Source organism: Erithacus rubecula, assembly GCF_903797595.1.
Source record: "Erithacus rubecula genome assembly, chromosome: 12".
Lineage (NCBI taxonomy): Eukaryota > Metazoa > Chordata > Aves > Passeriformes > Muscicapidae > Erithacus > Erithacus rubecula.
This window is the reverse complement of record NC_136664.1, coordinates 4,471,634-4,486,436: the sequence shown is the minus strand read 5'-3', so window position 1 is coordinate 4,486,436 and position 14,803 is coordinate 4,471,634. Positions and strand designations below refer to the sequence as shown.

The following is a 14,803-nucleotide window of genomic DNA, read 5'->3' as shown; positions in this document are numbered from 1 at the left end:
AAAGAAGCTCAAAATCAGCTTGCTGATAGCTGTGGGCAGGCTGTGTCCCTGGTGTTTGCACAGCACGTGCCTGGCACACAGCCTGCCTTCAGGAGCAGAGATCTTGATGAAAATAAAGAGTTTTTATCAAAGCTACTGAACTGCCTGGCTTTTGAAATTCCCCTCCAGAACACACCAGGCAGCTTGGTTGCCTTGCAATATTTCTGGTGCCTGCATGACTCAGTAAATGCACAAGTACAGGAGTGAGGGGTTTGGGAAGGTTTTTGCCTGTTTTAACTGGAGTTTCTCTGTTCCATAAATGCTGTGGCTGTGCAGCCTGCATGGGCTCTGCTACCATGCATGTTCTATGCAGAGTGGAGGATGCAATAACAAATGCAAATTGTTACAAGTGCCAAACTTTTGGATTCTTCAGTGTATAACAATACTTCAACTGTTCTAAAATACAGAGATGCTTAAAATTCACTGTGTTCCAAAAAAGAGCAGTGGTTCTTATTTTTTTTTATGAATGCTATTGAAAGCAATGTAAATCTACTTTTTTTTTTTTTGTTAATACTGTTCTGCAGGTTTGTGTTACTCTTCACAGCTGCCTTGAGCATCACTTCATGTGATGCATATGGACACTTTGCTCTTTATTAGAGCACTGGTGCCATGTAAGTATATAATAAAAGGCAGCTGACAACAGGCTTTAGTATTTAAAATTATAACTGTTTAGATTAAGTGCAATTTGTTTGCATTAATCGACCTGCAGAAAGGAAACTGCCTCGGGAAATGTGGCTGTGCCCAGGGACACAGGCAGACTGAGCATTGTAACTAAGGTGTGGTTTGGTGCCACTCACAGCGCTGCTTTCCAAGGAATTATATTTAATTTAGCGTTAAATGGACCCTTTCTGCCTCTAATTTAGCACTGAGGATTTGGGGGTTGTGTTCCCTTTAGCTCTTTGGAGTACTTAAACGACTCCTTCAGGTGGGTGGGAGGGGTGTTAATTGCATCCGTGTTTGTAGAAGCTGCTATTTCCATCTTCCCAAAGGAGTATTTCCTTTTCCTGTTCAGGACTGTGCAGACCTGTGTTTCAGTAGTCACTGCTGCAGCCTTTTGACATTTGCCATTTGCTGCTGCTCTTCCTTGTTTTTTTTGAAGCTGGGAGCTGTGTCCACAGGGTCTGTGTTTCCAGGGCACATCACCTGTAAGAGAAAAGCACAGGGCTTGGGAAGGTGAGCCAGTAAAAACTGAAGGCAGTGGAGTTTGGGGAAAACTTAATTTTCTGTGGGGGTCACCTCTGTGTGCTCTGAAGTTTATTAATGAGTTTGGCACCTGCTCTCCATCATCTCTATGGGTTTTGGTGTGTTGTTTAATTTTCTTTTTTCCCTTGGAAATCCCTTGCTGTAGGAAGGATTACAGCCAGGGTTTAAGGTGACACCTCTGAGCAGCCATGCCCAGCATGATTCTGCACTCTGACTGCTGCTGTGCTCCAGCAATCAATTCTCTCAAAATATTAACAGGTTACCTAAAAACATAGACTACAGTCATGCAAAGTGCCCAACTAGATAAACACCTGCTTAAAAGGATTAAGGGTAATAAGAGAATTAAACTATGAGCTACTACCAACAGATGATTATGTTGAAAATTCATTGATAATGCAAAATATGATTTTTTAAAATTACTTATTCTAGGTAGCTGCTTCTTAGTTATAAAAGTATTTACAATACATAAAGAATAATATTTGGAGGTTATTTGAAATAATCTATTGAAATGTCTTGGAAAGTGAGCTGGAAGATTGGAACTTTTCAATGGAAAAAGGTTAAATCTTGGTGCCCAGCAGTTTTACAGGGTTTCTGTGGCCAGAGAACATGTTCTGCCAGAGCACCTCAGTACATGAAGCTGCTCAATGCCATTGCCTACCTGTGCCCTTGAATTTGCAAAATGAAATGAGGGTGTTTTGAGCCCTGGTAAAAGCTGATGGGTCTGATTACAAGAATAGAAACAAACATCCCCTGTGTAATTAGTATTATTTTATTGATAAAACATGAATTTAAATTTTTTTTTAATACCTGGGGACTTTGAATAACCACCTTAGGCACTTGATTTATTTGATTTCTTTAAAAATTTATTTGACTTTCCTCCATTTCTTTTGAGTTAATGCTGAGACATCCTCAGTTTTTGCTGAGGGCAAGTTTCTTTAATCTGTGGTTGTAAACCCTTGACAGACCCCCTGCCACAGGCTCTGCATTTGTTTCACAAGTGTCATTTCTGTGCATTCTGTTATTGGCTGCCACTTCTGCCAATTTCAGAACAGGAAAAAGCCCTGTGGAACAATTTTGTACCTGATGAAAGCAAGAGCCATTTTGGGAAGTTCAAATTTCCATCTGCAATTGGCAGTGTGCTATGAAAACCTGATCCTTGGCTGGGCTTGAGGTTCTGCCCTGAATGATCTCACATATGCAGAAACTTTGGGTTTTATTAATCTGCTTTATTAATTTACACATTGTAGTAGGAAACTATTATCATCCCAGTCACTTGTTTCACTGTTTTTATGTCTTAAAAAGCATATTTATTAGAGTGAATAAAGCAGTACACAGAGGTATCTGCCTTTCAGAGCTGGTCTTAAACTAGTCCAAAGGACTCCTTTGGATTGCTTAGAGAACATGAGGTCTGTTCTAGCTTTTGTTTGCTTGGGGAAACACCTGCTAAGTCAATTTTAAGCTTTCCCCCCACACACACTTTTTTTTTTTTTCCTTTTTTAATTCTTGACTTCCAAAACCTGAGTAATTTGCTTCTTGCAATTGAAACATGTTTGTGTTTAAGGGTCTGAGACTGCATTTTGCAATGCATGGTGAGTGTTCTGTCCTGTCTTGGTTCCTTGATGTAAACAGCAAGCTGTGTTCTGGGGGGCTCCAGAAGCTCCTTTACAGTGCTGAGGGGTGGAGAAGGTTCTGTACAAGATTCTCCTTGTACTGCACAAGCCTTGCTGTGAGTGTTGATGGGGCAAGGGGCTGGGTTTGGTACAGAACTCATGGGATTGCCACTGCTGGCTGTCCTCAGTGTTTGGACCCCCAGAGCTCATCAGGGGCAGGTCCTGGGTGTTCCTTGCACGTTTCCTCTGGCCTCAGGTGTTTTCTCTTTTGCTGTTCCTAACAGGATTTTGCTTTCACTCTCCCTTGGCACACACAGCCTGTGCCCATGGTCCCTGGGAGCACAGCTGTGGGTCAGAGGGTGGCCACACCAACTTGCTCCCTGTGGCTTTTGCACATCCCTGCACATCAGTGTGTGTGGGGGCAGTGCTTGAAATGAAATGACTTTTCACTGAGGCTGTAAAACTGATGCCAGCAGGTCAGAGATCACCTGAACAGCTGTAAACAAACCTGCAGGTAGGGCAGGTGTAGCCCAGCCCCTCATGGGTGTCACTGTGGCTGGAAGCCTGGCACCTTGTCCTGGGGGAAAAGCCCCTATTCCCAGCTACCTCATTTTTTCTTTCTTTGCACTTTGTCAAATATTTTTTGTTTTGTTTTAAATCACATTTTGTCCTTCAATTAAAAAAACCCTAAAAGCAGACAAGAAGCAGGACAGAATGGTACCATTGCCCAAGGACAGTTTAATTTCATTTTAAATTATTGTTTCTGTACACAAAGACCAAGGTTGACCTGCAGCTGCTGTCAAAAGTAAATAAAAATTTCTATTACTTGAAAGTAACTATTATACTTGGAAATGAGAGTAGCAATTGAAAGGCTGTCCTGATGATTTTTAAATATTAAAAGATCTGTTTAAAAAACAGAAGTCTCTGCTCTTATAAGGGCAGATCAGATAGTTTTCTCTCTGCCTCTACTCTGCTCTCACTGTTTTGCCTGTGAATCTATTATCTCAACAGAGAGAGTCACTGATTTTTCTGTAATGTCTAATTTGATATTTTTCTGTGGAGTTCCCCATTTAATCACCTGCAGAGGAAAAACTGTTCAAATCAATACCTACCTTCATATCTGAACTTATGTCATTTCCTATTTCTTTGTGATCTTCAAGTACATGGGTTTTTGCTTAGACTGAAGAAGTTTCTTCAAAAGTGTGTTTTCTCCTTCTTTAAAGGTGCTATTTTGACATAGTTTTGAATTCCTTACACTGTGCTTGACTCCTAAAAGTACCAATATAAGCTGGTAATGAGCTTGTGTTCGTTCTGTGGAGTTTTTCTTTGAGTATTCAGTCTCTATTTTGAAAAGCATCCCTTTTCATAAGATGGCTTCCAAACTGTCAAAGGCCTTAATAATACAAAATGTAATGGGAAAATGCTACCTTTTTCCTTTCTTTGTACAGGCAGAACCAAGAAATGCTTCATGGAGAACATCTTCCTCTACAATTTTGAGGAGCAGCTCATACTAACTTTGAATTCAATGTAGCAAACATTTTAGTGGCCATGCACAAATAGTAGGGGTGAAACAGGGAGCTATTCATAACTCTCCAGACAGTACCAATTAGCTGCTAATTCCAGAGCCTTCCATTAGCATCATGGTGGCTGTTCCATAAATATTCACCTTCCCAGGCTTGGTCCCAGACCTGGCTGTGTCTGGGACATGCTGACAGATGTGGCTGGCAGATCACTGGGATGTTGGGCCCAGTGTGGGGTTTGTCTCAGACCCCTCCTGCTCAGCCCCTCAAGCTTTGGGTGCCACAGGAAGCTCCCAAGTGCTGCCACTGCAGTGACATTGGCTTGGGCACTCCAAGGAGAGGCTCTTGTAGACACAAGCCATGGAGGAGAGGGCTGAATTTTAGTCCTGCTAAATGACTTTGCTGTTGTCCTTTTTGTGTTGTCTTTATTTTTGTTTGATCTGTATAATCAGTTTGGTTTGGGCATGGTAACACTGCTGCAGGAAGGTTTTTCCTTCTCTGAAGCACATAAAGTCCTACTCCTGCCCTGTCTGAAGCAGCAGAATCAAGGGTTGATGTTTGAATTTGTCCCATCTCCAGACAGCAGGTTAGTTATTGCTTTCTCATAGGCTCTGCAGTCCCAGTGCTGTAGCATTTCTCAGTTGTGTTAATCTAAGAGCCCTTCAGCCCTTTGAAAAGAGTACAGAGGCTGCCTTGTCCTTCTCCTCCTGCACACATTGGCTGCTGCCCTCTGGACCATCCAAACTCATCTGGGCTGTCACTGTAGAGGAGCCACTGGTTGGTGGCCTCACAGGAGTATCTGTGTTACCTGCAGCACTTCTGAAAAACAGCTGATCAATGAGGGGCCATGGACAAACTACTGAGCTTGCAAATTCCTGATCCTCTCATTCTAGGGAAGGCTGAGAAGCAGCATCTTTGCTTGCCTTGCAGCTGCTCCCTGCTGCACAGGTCAGGATGAGTCTGCACTGTCCCTTACATAAGGGTAAGATATAAAGATATAAAGATATTAAGATATAAAGATTTATGGGCTGTTATAGCAGATCTACTGTTTTGCATTTGTTGTATTTAAATCTGAAACTTCTGGAGCTATGGAACTGTGGGTTCTGCAACTATGTCTGCTGTGTGGAACCACAGGTACTGGCCTAAATAGCTGGGGAGCTTCTGGCCACCTGTTTTTCCACTGCACATTTTTCTTCTTTTTTTTTGAGAAACCAGAGATGTGAAAGTGCATCCCAGTTTGTATGCCTACTGCTTCATAATCCAGAGTGGGAGCCTGATAAGCTGGAATTGTTTTACCTTCAGAAGGAAAAACTAAAATTTCTTCACATTAAATGCTGTATCTTCAGAGTTTTCCCTCTATAAACCATGTTCATTGAGTTCCATGAATCTTGAGGGATTGAGTTAAAGAATATGAATATGTATTATAAGAGTGATAACTAGTAAACTTAGTCTGACTTTGTATGGTACAAATACTCTATTTTATCTTAAGAGAATGAAATAGCTATTGAATAATCCAATTATATCTGTATTATATGAACCAAATAGTAGGAGGCTGTTGCAATGTGATGTCACATTGCTGTGACTCTCCTAAAGGTTCAATGTTCTGTCAAATCTAAGATCTTGATATTTACCAGGATATTGTCAGAATATATTGCCACTTTTTCTACAAAAGGCACATTGGTGTGGTCAGGTAAAAGCACTCACCTCTTGTTTACCATCTGTGGCATACAGCTGGACAGCAAGGGTTATCCCCATCATCCAGCTGTGGTGCTCTGACTCCTGTATTACAGATGTGGTTACTGTAACAGGCTTTTTATGTGTCTATGTGTTCTGTGGGTCCTTCTGTGCTTTGTGTGGGAATGGAGTTTTAGCTTTGTGTCCACCCCAAAATCTTTAGAAATTTATTGATTAATCACTTGGGGCCAAGGTTTGGATGCTCTGATCAGAGTACATTGAGTTACTTCTGTTTAAAACAGGGAAAAATAAGACATAAATGCTCTTTGACCTCAATCAAACTATGCAATACAGCACATGAGAGAGTTGGAATTCCTTGTGATACAGAAGTGCAGCTCCTGTGTCCTTCCAAACCCAGTCCTTGGTCCAAGGTTAGGAGAGCCTGTACTCAATGGCTGCCCAAGAATCTCGTATCCAGATCAGCTCCAATGCACTGCTTTTCCTCCTGCCCCCTCGCCAGCCCAGCAGTTTATGGGTCAGGTTCTTGGGTGTTTTGGCTCAGAATGATGAGATCTCCAAGTGCATCCCTCCTCTTGTCCTGTGGTGTTATCATCTGGAGCTTGTCCTGTGACCCCACCAGTGCAGGTTTGCCCGCTGGGGCCACTTCACCATGTTTGTACCTCCCTGTCCCCTGTCAGGTGCTTGGGGTTTGCTGTGCCTCCTGGGTTGGTGTTGTCTTGTTTGCACTGTGTCAGTCAGTTGTGGATCTGGTGCTTACAGTAAAGAATCCTTGTGATGTCTCAAATCTAGTCAAATTACGTTTTCATTTCTGCTGCTTCTGTGTGATTTTGATTTTTCTGCTTCTGTGGCAATTCAGGATAAATGCCCATGTGGTCAGGATTGCTGGTAAGGGTTCTTTGTTCTCCCATTGCTTCATTTTTCCAGTGAAATTTGTTCCTTGTGTTCCTCTTCTTCCCCATGATAAAAAACGGGTACAGTTTATCCTGGTTCTGCCTCCCATGAGGAGCTCTCCTCTCCCAGGTGATGATGAATTCTTCATTTACCTAACCCACCCTGGACCTGGTACAGTTTCTGCCTCCTAACTCCCTTTCCTGTTTAGTCTCTCTTCAATTCAGATTGACCTCGATTTCTTTCTCTGATTCCAAAAAGGGATTTTGGTGCATAACCTGGGAGACAAGCAGGAAAGCTCTCTCTGCAGGTGTCTGTGAACATCCCCAGCACACACAGTGTAAGGGGTTCAGCTTCTTCCATTCCTTCCCCAGGTTTTTCTTAGTGCTAAGCAGACCACAGGCTGAAGCCATTTATTTCTTTTGGTAACTGAAAATATTAGGAGATTTTCTTCTATGGAAATAGCCACTGCAGATAAGCAGCTGGCATGAGAGAGGGTTGTTATGCTTCCATATTCAGTATTTTTAATTGAGGAATGAATAATTTATTTTGGGGAAAAATGTAAATTTTTTTGTATTTGTATGTCAAAGTGGCCTTTATAGGAAAAGCACATAAAATATTTAGATTAAAATTGCTTAGTTGTGTAATTTAGTGGGGATTTTTGTATTGACAGGGTTTCTATGCATTTTTCAAAATATACTTGCTGTTTTGTGTTAGAATTATTGGAAATCTTTTTAAAAACATGTATTACCACGTTTTCCATGGTTGACCCCTTTACTACTATCATTCCTTTTGAATACTAAAAAGATTTTAATTAACCCTGTAAATTAATTTTCCCCCACAAATATTAGCATTAAGTCAATACAATGAGTTATAGCATGGGTATGTAGCTTTAAGGGAGTAAGCCTAGTAGTGCAGCTTAATTCTGGAGAGATGTGTTTGCAGAAGGGCAGTACAGCAGCATTTCTATTGCACTTAAAGCACTAAATTAGGAAATTAAATTTTTGCTGTACCTCACTAGAGTTTTATTAAACCGTGTCCATCCTTTATTGTTTACACTTGAGCATTATTTAGCAATGTATTATTTGTGCAGTTTGCAGTTCTCTGTTCTGTTGGGATTATGTGAATGTTAACAGATAGGAAAAGTTTTGGAGTGTGTGGTGTCCTCGTGGGCTTGATGTGAATTTGGGGAGGAAGGAAAGAGGAAAGTTAGATCCATTAGCAGTGTATTTTTCCATTTAATTATGTACACATTTTCACACTAGCTGAGACTGAGTAACTGAACTTACAATTGAACTGTGAGTAAAATCACTGCTTTGGGGGTGGGGGAGATGAAGGGATTGCAGAACTTCAAGCAAAACCCCTTTATTTGCACTGTGGTACAACTGCCCTGCCTGCCTATGCAAAGCATCAGACCCTGCTCTCACTGCTCTGGTTTTACTTTCTCTTCTCAAGGTGTTGCTGCAAGGTTTGCTAAGTAGGACCTTCCCGGGAATGTCTATCAACAGAGACTTGAGTTTTATTATTTTATGTTTGTAGTTTTAGGTTTTGTTCCTGTTTCTGTTTCGTAGGAGATGCCACATGTTCTTCACAGGTTAGTGTAAGTGCAGGCTTTCAGGTGTAGCACCAAATGAGCATTTTCATGCATTCTGCAATTGAAGAAAAATGTGCAATTCTAATGGCACTTTGACCCATTGCTGAAACACTGGGTTTTGCAATTGAACAAATTCAACAATTGAAAACACTCTGTGTCTTCATTAGATGTCTTGAAGGTGAAGTAAAAGGCAGTTACTCTAGTTGTACCCATGGATAATTTGGTATTGTTTTTGGTTTTTTTTTTAATAGTTTTATGATCTGTTTTTAGAAAAACACTAATTTCTTGGTTTACTTTAGTTGCCATAAATTGCCTAGTGAAGAGTCTGGTCCACTTCCATTCGTTTATTTTCATAGAGTAGTTGCACAAAAACTGGTAACAGCAAAGTAGGAAAGCTCTTTGGTTTCTCACCAGTAGCTTCCCTTGCAGAATAGCTTTGTGGCTCACACATGGTATGAAAAGGGACACAGGAATTTTCCTGGATTCAGTAGCACTCGCTTTGTTTACGTGTTCAGTAGAACGTTGGGTAACTAAAGGGAGGCTCCCTTTTTAAAGTATTTGACTTGTGCTTTGAGGACTTAGTTGCCACTGTGCAAATTGTGCTGTAATATTGTACCAAGGATCAGTGAAAGTGTTTTATCTTTTTTAATGTCGTTTGTATTTGACCGGGTTTTATAAATGTAAGAAAACAGAGTGTTGTATTTTGATCTGAAATTTGCGTATGGTAAAAGTAACTTTGCTTTATGTATTGGAGGTTTGTTCAGAACTTGAATCCTTTTATAGAAGGGTACAGACCAAAATTAATTGTCTTAAAGGTGTTTAATAAATTAACCAAATAAAACATTGATTGTTTGAAAACTTCTTAACTGCACCTTCCGCTTTTTTAATTTTTATTTTTAAAAGGAAGAACATAGTTCAAGATTTTCTCTCAAGGTCTTACAAAAAGTGGGAAAAAAAAAAGGAGAAGTAGATTTTATAAATATCATCTCCCATGAGTTATCTGTTTTATTATTAAACATTCCAACATGCCAGAAGTTTAATCAAAGGGGAAAACCCAAAGGAAATAAATAGAGAGGAGGAAAGGCAATGAGGAAATGAGGGGAGGCGGGATCAGTCCCTCCCTGGCTCTGCCCAGGCAGTAAATGCTTGTGGTTGCTGGGCTGTGGATGTTGTCAGTGGCCACCCCAGGAAAACTGGGAGTGGGAAGGAGCTTCTGCTCACCTGGAAAAGCTCTCATGGCTGTTTCATTCTCCCCTGCAGTCCCCTTCACCAACACTGCTCTTCCATGTGACCTCTCAAAGCAGAGAAAAGTACGTGGAGCATAACTGCTCCAAGGGCAGGTACAAACAGCTCCTTCCAGGGCTGCCTGATGCTCCGACCCTTGGCTGTGTCACAGCGTGCACAGCAACCCCTGCAAGTTCAGAGACCTGCACATTGTTAACATGCCAAGCAGCTGCAGCTCCAGTTGAGCAATATTCTACTCTGTGCTGTGCTGCTCCCTGCACTGGGATATGGCCCTTGCCTCTGCCGGGGCTGCCTCCCCTGGGTTTGATCTCCAGGAAAATACCCAGAGCTATTTCCACCTTGTCCTAAACAGAAAGGACTGAGGAAAGGCCAAATGAGTAGGAGTCAAGAAAAGCTGAGGTTTGGGGTAGCTTGGCAAGGGGTAAAGCAGCAGCATGGCTTCAAAGCAGAGTGCAGAAACTAGGTGCTGTAAATATGTGTTCTAAAGAGATGGTGGGAACTAGGACAGAAAAAATGAATATTTGTTCCATAAATCCCTTTTCTTATTTAGTTTCACAGCCATACCAAGGTTCAGGACTGCCAGCCAGGTTGGTGCAGGGAGCCTGAGGCCTCCAGTGTAAACACAGACTGATGATAGGGAATCTTGAGTTGATTTACTCTTGTTGCTGGTGTTCCCATGGTTATGGCTGCTTAGATGGGCTCTGCCATATCTCCCCTGTCTTACTGAGTCTTGGAAACAAAGACAGGAGGGTGAACTTGGATTTATCTTTATTCCACAGCCTGGAATCCTAACAGAAAAGGAAGAGGGCTGCTGCCTGGTTTCCTTTACCTCTTATGCACAGAGGAGATATAACTTTTGAAGTGCCCATTTTTGCCTCTTTTAAGCCCCTCAAATTTTTTTCCTTAAGTCTCACAGGAGAAATCCAGAACTGGTTCCTCAAACAGGATTTTCAGCTGAAGCTCTTGATTCCTGGGAGCAAGGCCTCTCTGTCCCTCCTTAACTGCAAGCTACTTACCAAGAAGGCAAACTACTGATTTTATGCAACTGGACTTGTGACTGGTGATTTCTGTGCCACAGGGAGTCACAGTTGTTCACCAGCTTCTACCTCAGCCTGAGAGAGGAGTGTCCCATCATCTTTCTCCTGGCAGGAATATGCTAGGAGAGGCATGCAGGATCCCTGCAGGCTGGAGCTGCTGTGGAGCCATCTGGGTGTGTGAGCAGCCCCAGCTTTGCTGAGCCAGGCTCTTCCCAGGGCTGGTGCCTCCTTGGTAAGAGGTGGCATCTGCATCCTTTGCACAGCCCAAGTTTTGGAGCTGTCTTTCAACAGGCTGAGTTTTCCAGGTAAAGAACAGGCTTCTGTCCTTCAGAATCTCAAATCAAGCACAGACCCCAAGCTCTATTTTACTGAGTTGTCCCTTTGCACTGATCACTGGAAACTGTTAAATTAACATAAGAATTAATTGCTGTTCAGAATTCAATTCAACCCACAACTTTTTTGTCCAGAAGCAGCTGTAAAGGCAGAAAATTAATGTGGAGTCCATGTACTCCATGTACAAATGGTACAAGTCATTTGAGCTGAATGTTTTTACCACTGCACAGATTTCTCTGCTCCAGGTGAAGCCAGTGGCAGCAGGATCAGAGCTGTTACTTTTGCTTTCTCCCCAGTGCATTTGGGCACACACAGGCCAAGCTCTGTCACGTGTGGCCTCTAAGGAATCATGAACCCCAACACTGTGGGCTGGGCTGAAGGAGTTGGCTAATGGAGAATTTACGGTAAGAGCAAAATGTATTTTTAACCACCAGGATATGCTTATCATCAGGAAAGGGCAAGCAGCACTCCTATCTCTCCAGGGAAGGGGAAGTGTTGAGCGTGACTTTATTTTTTCCCAACTCTTTTTCAAACTCTGAAAGGGTTTTTTGCTTGCTGAGACATGTCATTGGATTAAATCAGGGAGTTACACAGACATCAATCCTGGGTCACAGGTGAAAAATATTAAATGCCAGGCATGCAGTGTTTTTCCATTGCATGTGATGTACGTTCAGGAAAGACCTTTGGAAATACTGCTTTGGAATGAGTCTGTTTTGCGTTTTAAAATACACCAAGAGCCCGTCCAGAAGCTTTTAATTTTTTAGGACAGCTTTGATGTTTTCTGTGTTGAAGAGGAAAGCAGATTCCCCTCCTTGTACCCCACCCTGTGCCTCTGGAACAAGCAGCACATCAGGTGCCTGCGATCGCGGGCTGCTTTTGAATTGGGGTGCTTTGCTCACCAAGGGGCTGGACATGTCCCCTTGTTTGTCACCGTGCCTGCTCGGACTCTGCCAGCCAGCAGAGCACCCAGGGACACCCGGAGTGAGCCCAGGGTTCATCTTCCCAGCAGAGCAGAGCCCTGACGTTTTCCATTTTCCAGAGCCGGCGCTGCTCTCCCTTTCCATAATCCTGCCCCAGGAAAGCCTTTGAACGAGACACCGCGATTTGCTTGCAGGACACAGCCACGCCGCCTTTCAGGCCACCTAGGCGGGAGGGGCTGGGCCGATCCTGTAAATACCTGCTTGCCTGTTTTAGTCAGCGCTTGGAGTCACAAAGGGAAGAGCGGCTTTGAAATGCTAAAAGCTGCCTGACCGAAGAGACGGCCTGACGGTGTTCCCAGCCCTCCCAGCCAGTCCCGCCTGTCCTCCCGCTGTCCCCATCAGCTGCCGGGCCCTGTGTCCCCTTTCCCCCTTTCCTCTTCTCCCCTGCCCGCCCTCGGGGAAGGCGCTGGGTCCGTGGAGCTCAGATTTAAAGCCCGCGCTCCGGCGGGCGATGCTCAGGCGGGCAATGCTCGGCCGGGCCCATCGGCGCTGGCCGCGCCTCGCCCCGCTCTGTCCTTCGGCGCTGGCTGCGGTGAGCCGGCTGCGATGCGAGGGACGCTGGGCTGTGCTGCTGCTCCCCGCGGAGGGGCTGGGGGGTTTGCCCCGCTTCTCTTGCCCTGCTGTGGCCGTGTGTGAGGGGAGCGCCCCGGGCCTGCCCTCAGAGCCCTGGGCACGGCCTGTCGCCCCAGCCGCGAGCTGAGGGCAGCGCTCTCCTCAGGCGCGGCCATTCTTCGCCCCTTGCTGTCTGTGCTTCAGCAGGTTTCGCCGTTTTGCAATTAAGTCTCCTTTCATGTTGGTTTTAATTGCCTTCTCAGTTCCCCATACTACAGAGTAATGCTGAAGAATCCGTTTTTAGCCTTTCAATTCATCTCCTCCTCATTTCAGCTGCGTCTGTGCTTTTCTCCTTGCTGTTGTAGTGTGAAATATTCAGGGAGAAATGCGAAATTTCCTCATCTGAAAGTCATGTACCACATCTTACAGCTTGGCATGAGGCACGGGAATGTTCCTGGCTCTACCTGCTTTGAAGAGCAAACAAAGGAAAGCTGCAAGCACCACAGTGTCTGGTCTTGGCAGATGCTTTGGAGACCAGCCCATTTTCATGGAAATTAGGCTGTTGCTATTAGTTTTTTTGGTTGGTTGTGGGTTTTTTTTTTGTTGTTGTTGTTGTTTTTTTGTCCGGACCTGAGCAATTCCTCGATCACTTTTCCATTTTCATGAAGCAATTTGTGAATCACATACATGTAAAACGAAGGAGTTAGCAAAAGCTGCTTCCCTTTGATGTATGGTAATCCTGCCTTCTCCAACTGCTCCCTGGAATTTTCCATCTTACTATGAATATTGCAATGAAAGGTAACAAAAAAAACCCCTCACTACCTTGTACTTGTTTAAAGACAACAGGAAGATTGTGCAAGCTAAAATGAAAACAGAACTGGTTTGCAGTTGAATGGTTGTGTAAGCACCGTGTGAAGAAATGAGAGGAAGGGGCTGAGGAAGAACATTCAGACAAAGCCTTCAGGTGTGAGGCAGTGCAGGTTAAACAGTCCCTGCTCAGAGAGGTGTGATGAGCTCAGTCCTTGGTACAGGGGTAACATTGTGCTATTGAAGCATTCTCCTGTGTTGGAAAAGTGGCTTTTAACACCAAGATGTTCCATTTGTCTCTATTTGGAGATGTAGCATCAGGATCAAGTGCACCACAACTCAGTTCAATGTTTGCATCTTCTTTTTTTCATCTTTTTTTCTTCATGCTGAATGGTGTTTTATATCCTTGAGATATTAATCTGATGGTTGGCATAACCCAAAATCTAACAATTTACCTACTATCAGCTGCTCCATTTTTTTGGGCAACTTTTTTTTTTTGTCACCTTAATCCAACCTGTTCCTTGGAGCTGATGTAATTAAAATGGCATCACCCTCAGACCCTGCTCTGAGATGACAGATGCTCCTTGGATTTGCTTTTCCTTCTACACAGACATTGTTATAAAGGTCCTAAAGATTATTTTTTTTCTAGCCTAAATAGATGCTGGAAATAACTAAGGGGTTGCATAGCTATTGTCTCCTTTATCTTTGAGTTTGAAAAGGAAGGTATAATATTCCAAATTTTTTTTTCAAATTTGTAGAAGTGAATTTGAATGAGAAGTCTTCTCTGTTTCCACTATTTCAGTCTCATTGGTGGTGTGGTGAGAGAACATCTTCCTACAGGATTTCCATGGTACATTCAGTTCCCTGGATGTACTTCGAATTTGTGGTTAAATGAAGAGATGTCCTCTCTTTATGACTGCATTTAGCCATTGGGAAAAGACATTGAGTTGGAGAACACTACATGATGTTGTTTACTAGAGGAAACAGCCATCATAACAGCCACAGGCATCTCCACCCCTTTGTAGATTTCTTAGAAAATGGGAAGGAAGGAATATTCCACAAAACTCCTTAGGCTGAATCAACAGTGTTTCCAACACGTGATGCCACTGTTGCTTTTGGGGTTGACCCTGGTTTATGAGCAGCACTAACATCTCAAATATGCCCCCAATCCAACAAGTATTCAGTGCTGTCCTTAGGCTTTGATTTGCAAAGTCTCTGCTCTGACATTGTGAGGCACCTGTTAATGTAGCAGACTGCTAGACAGGGAGGTGTTGCTTGGACCTAGAATGGCGCGTGGTTG

General features: G+C 43.3%; 1 long non-coding RNA gene across 1 annotated transcript; it reads left to right on the top strand.

Annotated features, from left to right (window-relative positions):
• Positions 1-973: 973 nt before the first annotated feature.
• Positions 974-14,322, top strand: LOC306806802. The gene is made up of 5 exons (XR_013775581.1): positions 974-1,212; positions 5,266-5,320; positions 11,461-11,568; positions 12,206-13,769; positions 13,819-14,322. It is a non-coding gene; the product is annotated as an uncharacterized lncRNA (long non-coding RNA).
• The last annotated feature ends 481 nt before the right edge of the window (positions 14,323-14,803 follow it).